Here is a 14,123-nt window from a genome sequence, read left to right as displayed (position 1 = left end):
CAAATGTTTTTAAATCTGCAGAGAGTTAGCTTGGCTGAAGAGAGAAACTATAGATCCGGTTCCTCACGAGGAGAAAAATGCTCTATCTTATCTCCTTCAGTGTTTTTGGTCCTGGTTTTTCAGATCCTGAATGTTGACAGAAGAAGTTAAGCCCATGATTTCACAGAATTACACATCCTCTCAGAACACACAAGGACAGAAAATTGTTCCAAATGGCAGCTAATGCCTCCACTTTCTCCCATCTGAGGTTTGAAGGAAAGAGAATCTATTCTTAACCTACCCTGTTCTTTCCATCAAGAAAAGCACATGCCACACAAAAGTGTCATATTTAACAGCTGAAGGCGAGTGAGTTGCATTCTCTAGAGAAATATTTAATAGAGATCCATTCATTGTATATATGTATTAATGGAAAGGGTTAGGGAAATGACACAGGTGATATTTAATCTCTGTAGGTCAAGAATGAAACACCGGGGTTATTATCTTTTCTCTCTCCTTTTGTTTCATTTAATTGATGGGACGCGTTTTGCGTGAAGAAAATTCAGATAAAAGAGTATTCTGAAACACAGTAATTGCATAATTAATATGTTACTTTGCTGTAATAATGACATACGGGATCTATGCTAAGGAAAATCTAATTTAAGAGAGGGGGAGGGGGAATTCACTCAAGTCCAACATTATTATCTGAATCCATTTATCTTCTTAAAGTATGTTTCTCCCTTTAAAAGTTAAGGGGGGCTTTTTCTGCTGGTAGAAACCAGGGTCACCCTAACTTCAAGACAGGATCCCTTCAATACACTCTTTGTGGGGCTTCCCTTGTGACTGATCCAGATACTTCTGAGGAACTGAAGGCAGGCAAGTGTGAGAGACGCCCTGGTCCTGAATGGGGTAAAGGATCAGGTGCATATCCTATGGGTTATTTTGGACTCACAGCTGTCCATGGAGGCACAGATTAATTCTGTGTCCAGGGTGGCTGTCTACCAGCTCCATCTGGTACACCGGCTGAAACCCTACCTGCCTGCACACAGTCTCGCCAGAGTGGTGCATGCTCTGCTTATCTCCCACATGGACTACTGCAATGCACTTTATGTGGGGCTAACTCTGAAGGAGTCTTGGAAATGAGAACTAATCCAGAGTGTAGCAGCTAGACAGGTGATTGGGAGCAGCCACTGGATCCATATAACATCAGTTCTAAAGGCTCCCAGTACAGTTCTTAGCACAATTCCAAGTGTTGGTGTTGACCTTTAAAGCTCTAAATGGCCTTGGCCTTGTATACCTGAAGGAGAGTCTCCACCCCCATCGTTCAGCCCAGACATTGAGATCCAGCTCCAAGAGCCATCTGGTGGTTCCCTCAGTGTGAGAAGTGAAATTACAGGGAACCAGGCAGAGGGCCTTCTTGGTGGTGGCACCCACCCTGTGGAATGTCCTCCCTTCAGTTGTCAAACAGATAACAACTATTTGACTTTTAGAAGACACCTGAAGGCAGCCTGTTCAGGAAAGTTTTTAATGGTTGATGTTTTATTGTGATTTTAATATTTTGTTGGGAGCCGCCCAGAGTGGCCAGGGCATTCTAGTCAGATGGGCTAGATATCATCATCATCATCATCATCATGTAGCATGATTCCTGACATGAGTGTGAGTCCATCGGCATATTGCCCCAGTACTCCAAGATCTGCACTGGATGGAAATTTGTTACCAAGCCAAGGTCAAGATATGACTATTGATATATAAATCCCTAAACAGCCTGGGACCAGGTTACTTAATGGATCGCCTTAACCCCTTACATGCCCATTCGATCACTTCATTCTGTGGAACTTGCACTTTCATAAGTTCTGCACAATGCTTAGACTCTGCCAGAAGCCTTCATAAATGCCATGTACACAGCCTCTACTATCACCAGACATTTGGACTGATCTTCATATTTTGAGTATTTTCCTCCAGCAGAGTTCTTTTGTCAAACGTGCTTTTGAAATGGCAAACGTTTAAGCTGCATAAAGAGCTTTTCTGTGAAATAGTTTGTTTTTTAAGCAGAACACAAGCTGTCTGACAGTTATATTATACAACATGCTTATCCACTCCCCGTTGTAATTGTTTTGGTATTTCGTTATATGTTGAGGAAACAAATGGTCCGTTCAAAGGCAGCATTATCACTATTGACTAGATTTTGTTAAGGACTGTGTCTCTTCTGATAAATTCTGAAAGTCGCTCTGGAATTAGTTAGATCGATAATATGCATTCACAACAGAACAACCCCTTGATGACATATTTCAAAGATGGTATTGTAATGTAATTGAAACTTGTAAACTATAATATAATTTTGATTTATTTTTACAATGCTGTAAGAAGCTCACCACAACATCCTTAGTTTTCAGATACTGCAATTTTGGCATGCTTATCTTATTGATAGAAGGCAGATTAGTTTGTTTGTGTGCCTCTGTTTTATTTCTGCTTGGACACAATTCGGCCAGAAATAACAATTTATATCGCATGGAGAACTCTTTTACTGAAAACATCACATTGTTTCATTGCTGCTGGATCCCACTAATTCCCTGGACTACCTTTGCAAATAATGGAGGTTTATAAACAGGACAGGAAAATTGGCTTCCAGGTGGAAAAATCGAAATTAGAGAACTGAACTGAATTAGAGACTGAACCCAATACTAAGAATTTGTCAAGAATGTATAATTTGCTGCTGAAATGGAATACACAAGATGAAACAGTTAAATCAGCTATGATTAAGTGGGCACAGGACATTGGTCATAACATTATGTTTGCTGACTGGGAAGGGTTGTGGAATACCGGTATTAAATTTACGGCATGTAATGCCTTAAAGGAAAACATTATGAAAATGATTTACAGGTGGTACATGACCCCAGTCAAGCTAGCAAAAATTTACCACTTGCCTGATAATAAGTGTTGGAAATGTAAAGAAACTGAAGGTACTTTCTATCACCTTTGGTGGACGTGCCCGAAGATTAAGGCTTTCTGGGAAATGATATACAATGAAATGAAAAAGGTACTTAAATGCACTTTCCCTAAGAAACCAGAGGCCTTTCTCTTGGGCATTGTCGGCCAATTGGTGTCAAAGAAAGACAGAACTTTCTTTATGTATGCTACAACAGCAGCAAGAATTCTCATCGCAAAGTATTGGAAGACACAAGATCTACCCACCCTGGAAGAATGGCAGATGAAAGTGATGGACTATATGACACTAGCTGAGATGACTGGCAGAATCCGCGATCAGGGAAAGGAGACGGCGGAAGAAGAATGGAAGAAATTTAAAATCTACCTTAAGGACCATTACAAACTTGATGAATGCTAGAATGTCGAGGTTTTGAGTAAGAAAGGGTTACAGCGATATAAGATCAGACTGAAGGAAAGACTAAAAGGACAGAGACTTGACAGAAATATTTAGAGTTGCTAAAAATTCTTTGGACATTGGGATGCAGAAAAGGAGAGGTATGGGGAAGTCTGAGAAACAAGGTCTATGAAAAAAAAGGTTATGAAACTATACGTGTTTGTATGTCTTTTTACATGTTTGTATTGTGTTTAAAAAATTCTGTAAAACTAATAAAAAAATTTAAAAAAAATAATAATTCCCTGGACGACCACCTTTGTGGGACCAACACCTCAATTTTAGTTTGTTTTATAATGTTCTTGTGGTACTGTGGAGATTCTTTCCTGGGCTCAAGACGGTCTAGTTCCCATTCCTTGTTATCCTTTTCCCGATCCTTCCTTTTTGATCATCACATCTTTCCTTCCTTTTTTGCATATCAGCTCTGCCAATAACATCACAGCCTAGATTTTTTTAAAAAAATACAATACACATATTACTTACAATATATATTCTGCTTGGTATAATACACCAGGGCGGAGGTAATAAATTGCCCAATATAATCAACCATTTCAGATGGTTCCAGATCTATTAAATCTTAAATACCTGCTTGCTTTTCAAATCTGCCCATGATAATCTGCTTTCCTGTAGGTAAATTAAACTCCGGAATATATATTATTAGCATTTCAACACTACTTCTGTTCATTGGCAGACCTGCAAAATAAAATGAGGGTATCCTGTGGAGAAATGGGGGTGGCAGGATGATTAAAAAATAATAATCCCAGTAGACTCCAGACAAAGCAACAGGAATTGAAAGGCTCAGTGTGAAGTGTTTGTCTTATTTCTGGGAGTACGGTTCAATCCACAAAAAACATCTAAGTGAAATAGCTTGATTTCCTCAGCAATCAATCAAACGAGTGCAACACTACATATAATTTATAACAATTTGTCTCTTTTCAAAAGAGAGCGCCAAGATGAAAATAGCATACAGATCAAATTATTCCTCACTTGAAAGGGCTTAGGATCTTTAAATTAGAATAGAACTATTGGCAAGAAACAGCAATTTATTGTAATGCATTAGGTCTTATCACAACGAGAATCCCCCCCAGCCGAACTTTCATTAGAGCATTCTCCCTGATCATTACTTTCAGTGACCAGTTCTGTTTGTTCCCACAATAATATTCCTGGGTTGTTCCCTTGTTACCATTCAACAAACTGTTTATTCATTAAATGTAAAAAAAAAAAACAAAAAACACAACCAACAACCCTCAAAAGAATCTTCAAATAAATGTGTAATCAGACAAAACTCTAAAGGTGGTTTGAGAGAGATAAGACGAGAAACCTTGGTGGGGGAACAGAAATCCCACAGTCATTGGACTCTTACACAGCCCAAATTCTCTCTTGTTAAAAAAAATATATGAGTTCGCTTCATTGACATTCAATTGAGCTACATTAGACCATTTGTTTACTCATAACGAACTGTGGGGAATACCAAAAAGGCATCCGTGTAAATCCAAGTTAAAACAAAGCTGAGATTTTTCAAGTCTGGAGTGAAGTTTATATCTCAGTGTAAACATTTCAGAAGCAAAACAAGCATTTTCAACCTCCTTCAACCAGATGCCCTCCAATTGTTTTGGACTACAATGTCCATTGGACATCCCTGACCATTGGCCATGCTTGATGGTCTCCTCACCCCAATCTACACCAACTTGGTATGTTTCAAAGTCTTGCAGAATTCATGTTACAAAGTGAAACTAGACCTTGTCTTGATTTCTCAATGGTTAAAGGACAGAACCTGGAGATACCTCCTTACCTCGGTGATGGAGCTGAGGAAAAAATCAATGCAACACATGAAAACAACATATATCTCATTATTGGCTGTGCAGTGTAAGTTCAAGAATATAGCATGTTTCATTGATCTCTCCTGACACGATTAGCATCACCTAACTATTGTGGGGGGAAATACAAATTGAAATGACCGCATATGGGCACAAGATATAGGACATAATATACAATTTGAGGACTGGGAAAATAGATTTAAAAATTACAGACTGTTCTCTTTTTGAAAGAAAATTATATGAAAATGATGTATAGATGGTATATAACACCAGTACAGATAGCAAAAATGTATACAACCGGGTCAAACACATGTTGGAAATGTAAAGAAAAAGAAGGGAATTTTTATCATATGTGGTGGGAATGTAGAGAAGTTTAAAAAAATTGGGAAATGATATATAATGAATTGGAAAAAAATGTTTAAATTGACATTTGTAAAAAAAACCAGAAGCATTTTTGTTAGGGATTGTAGGACAAGACTTGCCAAGAAAAGTAAATAACTTATTTACGTATGCTACAACAGAGGCAAGAGTCTTGTTAGCACAACGATGGAAGCATGAGGAAATCCCAACGAAAGAACTGTGGCAAGAAAAATTGATGAGCTATGCGGAACTGGCCAAATTGACACACAAACTGCGTGAAAAGGACAACTGTGACTTCAAGGAAGAATGGGAACTTTTTACAAACTATCTAAAAAGACAACAAAATAAATTGGACTATTTGGTAGGATTTGAATAAACATCTACAAACTTATTAGTTGAACATGTGATAGATAAAGTAAGGATATGTACAATTTTACAACATGCAGAAAACAATATATGTAAAGAAATCAGGGAGGGGAGCTGAGGAAAGTCGTTGGTGGGGGGGAGAGGGAGGGTTAAGGGGGGAGGGGAAAAATAATGTAACTGATTAAAATGATTGATAAATTGTTATGTGAAAATTGGTTAATAATTTTTTTTTAAAAAAGAAACTACTGCATATGAAATAATAGCAAAGAGATATTGGGAAATGCAAGATAGAAATTCTAATGGATCGACGTGGGTGGGTGGAATCAGATACAGAAAAATCAAGGTCCTCAAAATAAAAATATGAACAAAAATTGTTCTTTCCTATTTATGCAGGTGTTAAACAACACAAACGGTCGGTGTCTACTTAATATGCTAAGTGGACAAAACAAAGTAAGGGCTTATATTTATTTTGCTAATGCGTGGTCGAGTACGTTAAATGATCTTACCCTTGTGAGTGGAGACTGAGACTGGGGATATACAGTAATGAATGCTGCTATTATTATTTTCATTCTTTTATTCTTGCTAGAATGCTCCTTTTCAGTTTTTTAAGCATGTGGTGCCTGAAATATCAATACAATTTTAATTTTAGAAATGGCAGCGGTTCTTAAGGCGCTGCTTTTAATATTAATAGTACCTCTGAAGTACAATATTTCCATCCAAGCATCCCATCCATAGAAGATAGTAGGCAAACAGGATCCCAGGTCTCTGCTTCATATATCTTACAAGAGCAAATGAGTGATTTCAGCAACAAGGAACACTCGGGTTAACAGAAATGGGAACATGTGGTTTTCTTGGCAGGCGTTGCTTGATGAAATGCTAAGATAAAGAAATATGCAGGCAAATGTAAGAGGGGGGTGATACCTAAAGGCAGCGTGAGCATAATGCCCAAATTTAAGGAAAGGGTCATAAATGTGTGGATATAGTTGCACTACTAAACATGCATACCTGCTTTTTGTTATGAATCGGATGATGCTATTGGATTTCTAAGAATCTTATTTTTTATTTAAATAAAGTTTGCCCATTGTGACTGCAAAGAAACATCGATTTTAAAGAGGGACGGTGCAAACCTCTGCAAGTTTGCAGCAAGTCTCGTTGTGCTAAATAGGGGCTGACTCTCTCATGTGTGCAGGGTTGCAAGCTGTGATGTCTTCAGATTCCTAGGAATCAGTGTGTTTTACTCAGATATCTTGTGGTCTTTAGTACTGAGACTGCCACTTGCCCAGGACACAACCAATTAGCAGGAGCAGATAAGAGGGAAATTGCTACAAAAATGTGGGAGAAAATGGATGTATTCTCACCACACAAAAGCTACAAGATCCATTCCAGTCTGGGTTCATGCCCAGTTCTGGTAGATGACTTATGCCAGAGGTTGCACATGGCTGTGATTCATGCTCTCGTCATGTCCAGACTACACTACTGTTAGGTGCTCTGTGTGGGGCTACCTTAAAAGATCATTCAGAAACTGGTCCAGGACACAGCTGCAGAGTCCTACTGGGAGTGAGGCAATCTGCGTCTGTAACACCATTATTATCTCAGTTGCAGTGGCGACTGATTTAAAGATCTGGTTTGACTTTTAAAGTCCTTAACAGTTTGGGCCCCAAATACTTATTGCACAGTCTACACCAGTGTTTCCCAAATGTGGGTCTCCAGCTGTTTTGGGACTATAATTCCCATCACCCCTGCCTACTGGTCTTGCTAATTAGGAATGATGGGAGTTATAGTCCCAAAACAGCTGGAGACCCACGTTTGGGAAACACTGTGCCCACACTTTAAGTACTGCTTTGATTGTTTTCCTGGTGTGCCCACCTCCTTAGTCAGTAAGGTGGGTGTGCATGAAGAAGAGGGCCTTCTCTGTGATGGCCCCACAGCTATGGAATTCCCTTCCGTTGGAGCTGCATTGCATTTCTGCATTGCAGATCTTTCATAAGGCCATGCAAACCAATGTCAAGCGGCAATTTGCCACAGTGTGTGTAAGCTGGTAAACTTCACCCAGCTTCCCAATTAGGGAGGAAAGCCTTACCACATTTTTGTACCTGTTTAGAAATCTAGGAAGGGACGCGGGTGGTGCTGTGGTCTAAACCACTGAGCCTTGGGCTTGCCAATCAAAAGGTCGGTGGTTTGAACCCCCACAATGGGGTGAGCTCCTGTTGCTTGGTCCCAGCTCCTGCCAACCTAGCAGTTCGAAAGCACACCAAAAAGTGCAAGTAGATAAATAGGTACCACTCCGGCGGGAAGGTAAATGGTGTTTCTGTGCATTGCTCTGGTGTCAGTGTTCCGCTGCGCCGGAAGGGGTTTAGTCATGCTGGCCACATGACCTAGAAAAACTGTCTGCGGAGTGGACAAAAGCCGGCTCCCTTGGCCTGTAAAGTGAGATGGGCGCTGCAACCCCAGAGTTGTTCATGACTGGACTTAACTGTCATGGGTTCCTTTACCTAGAAATCCAGGAAAAATATAAAGAGAGGATATTTACTCACCACTTGGCAGGATGTTAATGACAACCAGCTTACCAAATGCAAGTATCGATACCATGGAAAGCTACCAGTCAACTGTGTTTCCTTATTACTTGCTACAAGATTGAGGAACCTGTGTCCCTCTAGGTGCTGCTGGTGTCCATCTTTAATGTTTGATGTTTTTATATGTGCTGTAAGCCACCCAGAGTAGCTGGCGAAACCCAGCCATGTGGGCAGGGTATAATCATCACCATCATTCATTCATGCATCCATCCTTTCACAGCCAGCATGACCAACAGTCAAGGATGATGGGAATTCAAATCCAAAAATATATGAAGGACCATGGGTTCCTCACCCTTGACTTGCTACCTATGGTCAAAGATAGCTTCTCCTATATTTGCAATTTTTAAAAAAATCAAAAGTGATTTTTAAAAAATATAAAAATGGACCCTAACTTAAACATAACAATGTGTATATCTAGGTATAAATGGAAAATATGCCTGAATGACACAACAGAACTCCTTGAAAGTTAGTTTTCTGGAACTGTAGGAAGTATAGCAATGAAAGCCAGCCTTCCTAGCGAAGGTTAGAGGAAGGTTCATATGTAACTTTGACATTTGGAGAGTGAGAAATCTTAGTATGCAGAGCACATCCATGACATTGCTGTGTCTTCTGTGGCAAAGAAACATACGGGGAGGAAACCTAGAAAAACAAAAACGTCATTGCATTAGTCATTGAATTAATATTGTGAGTTGCTTGTCTGCTGCTATTAATGTTATAACTCAAACAAAGGGTCGCATTGTATTCCTTCTGTTTATTGGTACTAGTCAAACAAGTTGCATGCTTGTGCTTTAAGTTCATCACTTTTAAGTTTGTCAGCAGCAAGGATGTTTAATTTAGACATTCACAATCATTCGCTCCCGTGAAATAGGACATCAAATGACCACTCAAATAGGGAATGGATACAAAAGCTTTGCATAGTTAGCATGGCAGTGCTCAAATGGCGATTGCAACATGAGCCAAGCAGTTAGGTTTGCTATGGGCACATAGGAAAACTCAAAGAAAAATGGGTTGTAAATGTAATCATAAAGTGTAAGAGAGTGGTTGGCTTGCTGGCCACAGGGAATGCCAGATGCAAAACAGCCTTGTCGTTTCTCTCTATAAAGAGCAAATGGATGTGGCTCTTACCTTTGTACAATAGATTGCATTCAAGTCAGGGACATACGCCTTCTGGGCTGTTAAGAGTCATAATCACAGTTCATGTGCGCATTCCAGCCAAGAAAAAACATTCAACGATGAATGCCTATGAGAGGAGCATTGTCTCAAGGGCCAAACTGAATGCTGCATTTGCACCCCAATTTATAGATCGGGGTGGGGGAGGGAGAATGAGTTGTGCTACCTTACGGTCCTACCAATGTAACCTAGGCTTTCATCTCAGGCAGCAATTTAAAAGGTGTAATTTTATACATTTCAGCATTTGTTTTCTTTTGTTAATTAGCAGCATAACATGTTTTGTAATTAGATAGCAATTGCTCAAATTGTGTTTCTGTTTTAAACACCTTGCGCAGTTGGTATAACTTTTGCATCCTATTAGACACATTGGAAAATGTGAAGTTACAGTTTGCATTGTTCTGGCTTCGGGCACCGGGAAAAGATCCCATTGGTGTGCGTAAGAAAGATAATTCAGCTCTTCATTTCAGTTCTGCTTAGGGCTGATTCGCACACCCATGTACATGACTTGATTGCTCACAGCCAGCCGAATTGTGTTGAGCTGAATCCATTCAAAAGTTCTATGCTTTTGGAGAAGGTCAAAGTATTTGAAGGACAAGCAACAGCTGACAGTCCCAGGAATTCTATTCCCTGCCCCCTGACTGGAAATGACAGGTGCATATGGACAGAAAAAGAGAAGGGGAAGACAGGGTTCAGCTTTCCTCACCCACCCCTTTTGAATTCTAACCCCATACACTGTTATGTACATGAATAAGGTAGTTATTACATGAATAAAGCAGACACGCAGTGAAACAGATATAGCTGCTGCCATCACACTTAATCACAGACTCCAAACCCTCTGATCTCAGACCCTCCAAGAGCCAGTAGTGTGGTGTAGTGGTTAAGAGTGGTAGACTCGTAATCTGGTGAACCGGGTTTGCGTCTCCGCTCCTCCACATGCAGCTGCTGGGTGACCTTGGGCTAGTCACACTTCTTTGAAGTCTCTCAGCCCCACTCACCTCACAGAGTGTTTGTTGTGGGGAGGAAGGGAAAGGAGAATGTTAGCTGCTTTGAGACTTCCTTGGGTAGTGATAAAGTGGGATATAAAATCCAAACTCTTCTTCTTCTTCTATTTTCCAGGGATCGTCCTGAAATTTACAGAAGCCGCCCAGTTTCTGATTTGACCCCAGAATGTCCCACTTTTCCTTACGACATCCCTATTTTCATCGGAGAAATGTTGGAGGGTATGTGATCTGCCAGGCTGGGGTTGAGGCTCATGAAAGAGCCAGTGTTGTGTAGTGGATAAGAGTTGTACATTCGTAATCTGGTGAACTGGGTTCTCGTCTCTGCTCCTCCACATGCAGCTGCTGGGAGATCTTGGGCTAGTCACACTTCTCTGAAGTCTCTCAGCCTCACTCACCTCACAGAGTGTTTGTTGTGGGGGAGGAAGGGAAAGGAGATTGTTAGCCACTTTGAGACTCTTTAGGGTGGTGATAATGCGGAGTAGCAAATCCAAACTCCTCCTCTTCTTCTTCTTCTTCTTCTTCTTCTTCTTCTTCTTCTTCTTCTTCTTCTTCATGCATGGTCACTATGCCAGGCCCTGAGTTATCCTCCAGTGCTGCTGGTTCAATGGATTATGCTGAGTCTCAGAGCTGAGGCCCAGCCTGGTGCTCTGGACAGGACAATCCCAATATCTGCCACTAGTGGTGGTCAGCCCTCCTCATTTTCATCTCACCCTGCCCTTCAACCCTTGCTCAGTTCAACATATGGCCTCTGGGTTGGGGTATTTACACAAAAAACCCACCTGCTGACTATGTAGCATAGACCATATACTGACATTCTTTCATGCAGGCGTCCCTAGCCTTTGAGGGCCAATGGGCACATTTGGAATTTTGAGGAAGTTTCATGGGCACAAGTCACAAAATGGCTGCTGTAGGGGTTTTGGCATAACACAAAATGGCTGCCATGGGAGCATGTACTTAAAGCAATACAAACAAAAATTGGGTAGGAAGAACAAGCAGCCTCTTGTGCAATGTAAAATTTTTGAGGGGATATTTATTGAGGTGACCTTTCATGGAGGCCAAAGGTAGGCACACTGGCACCCATGGGTGCCACGTTAATGACCCATGCTTTAGTTTCTTCACGTTAGATGAAACAGATGTATTTTTATAACTTTCACTCAGATTTCCTTACCTTTTGGGAGTCACTTTCCAGCTACTAATATAAAAACAAAGCTTTCACATGCCCTTTTCCATCTAATAGCATCAGAACAAAATATGCTTTCTCAATGCCATCGTCCTTATCTCTTTCATAGCTGATTGCTGAAACACCTGTATGCTTTTGATCAGCATGAAAAATAATCACACGTAGGGACAGCCTTTTGAGAATTTCACCTACCTGCAAAGAAAAAATGAGGCCAGTCTGCTGCACAGAAGTCCTGGCAGCTATTGATTGGGTAAGAATGAGCTTCATGCCTTGATCTTGCAGCTGCATCACTGCGCTTGAACTCTACTGCCAGCCGTGTGCTGTTGCAACAGGTCAGGCCTAAATTCAGGGAGCTGAAATGCTGAACAAGCAGCATATTTTAAAACAGAAAATCTGAATCCGCCCTTGAGCTGTTAAGCTGATTAAAGAATATAGTGCTAATAACCTCATACTCTTTGGAAGGCTCTCTTCCCAAGCCACTGTTGCAACAGTCTCTTAACACTAGGAAGGAAAATGAGATTTCTGCAGCTGCATATTGACTGAGGATCAGAGCTCTCTAATAGAGTCAAACACTGTGCCGTGAACTCGAGGCCGCGCTTCGGACTCAACTGTCAGCTGAGCAGATTAACTTCTGCTCTTCTGTTTCCTTAACTGTGAAACAACTGCAATATCGTAGAGTGAAGATGAGTGCATATTTGAAAGCTCTCGGAAAGGAATCTTGCGACGAGACATGCGAGAGAGATCAGAGCCAAAGAGAGATAAACCGAGTCGCAAATGAACACTTATCATACAGTCACTTGATAACTCAACTTGGCTTTCAACGATAATAGGGGTGAGGCACAATGACAAAAAGAAATCTTTATGCATAGGCTGAAAAATTCATCCGTTCTCTGGAACTGTGCTTCAATCGTGTTTTTTCCATTGGACTATTTCTGTGGCTCGTTCAAGTTGCTTTCCAGTGCAGACTCTCTGGTATGCCCTTTCTCAACCTCGGGTCTCTAGATGTTGCTGGACTACAACTCCCATCATCCCTGACTACTGGTCCTGTTAGCTATGGATGATGGGGGTTGTAGTCTAACAACATATGGCGCCCCCAGGTTGAGAAAGGTGACTCAGTCCTTGGAGTTGGCATCTATGCTATCAAGTGGCACAGTAGCATAGACAGTCTCCATCCCAGCAGTAGTCAATCAGTTCATATGATATGACATGTCTATGGATATGAACCCAACCAGCACTTATTTAGTAGGTGTTCTGAGCAGAGAATTTGAGCATACAGCTCTGTGTTCTTTTTTACAACTGGAAATCCAATGAGAGGCAGGGTCCCTGTCTGTGCATACAAAGCCTAGGTGTGTACACTTGTGATTTCATTTTTTAAAAAATCCAGAACGTCTGCTGTACAGATTTAGACAGGGCCAGTGTGGTGTAGTGGTTAAGAGCTGTGGACTCGTAATCTGGTGAACCGGGTTCGTGTCTCCGCTCCTCCACATGCAGCTGCTGGGTGACCTTGGGCTAGTCACACTTCTCTGAAGTCTCTCAGCCTCACTCACCTCACAGAGTGTTTGTTGTGGGGGAGGAAGGGAAAGGAGATTGTTAGCCACTTTGAGACTCCTTAAAGGGTGGTGATAAAGTGGGATATCAAATCCAAACTACTACTACTACTACTACTACTACTACTACTACTACTCTTCTTCTTCTTCTTCTTCTTCTTCTTCTTCTTCTTCTTCTTCTTCTTCTTCTTCTTCTTCTTCTTCTTCTTGTCGGGATATGCATATCAATGTCTGTGCCAAGCAATTTATGGGAGCTAACAGCAATGGTCATCTGATATAGATATGATGGTATGTCTTTTATATTATTAAACCATAGCTAGCATTTCTGGCTGGCCATTTCCTTCAGAGTTAACTCTTTTCCAGAAATTAATATAAAGGGACGAAGTTACAAAAACAAAGTTTCCACGAAATGTGTTTTCCAAAGCCGCAAATGTTTTAAACATGCTAGCTGATTCATTAAGACCGTCTGTCACATTTTTTTCTCAACCATTCAACCAAACTAGGAAGCAAGCTGTTCTTCGGATATTTTGCCAATAATATTATTTGGTCGAAAGTTTTACAAAGAGTTCTATTTCTTCATTGAGACATTTTAAAGAGCGAGAGCGTTATAATGGTTTTCAGGATGTGACAACTTGCAAGCTTCTTGCATGAAGGTATTCCTCCCCCCCCCCATACCAATCTGTCATGTAAAAACCGAAGGGGAAGAACTTCTCATGTTGATTTCTTTTAACCTTTAAAAATTGTTCTGTGAACATAA

Source organism: Podarcis bocagei (assembly GCF_964188305.1).
Source record: "Podarcis bocagei genome assembly, chromosome: 10".
Taxonomy (NCBI): domain Eukaryota; kingdom Metazoa; phylum Chordata; class Lepidosauria; order Squamata; family Lacertidae; genus Podarcis; species Podarcis bocagei.
The sequence above is the reverse complement of the archived record's forward strand: the minus strand, read 5'-3'. Positions refer to the sequence as shown.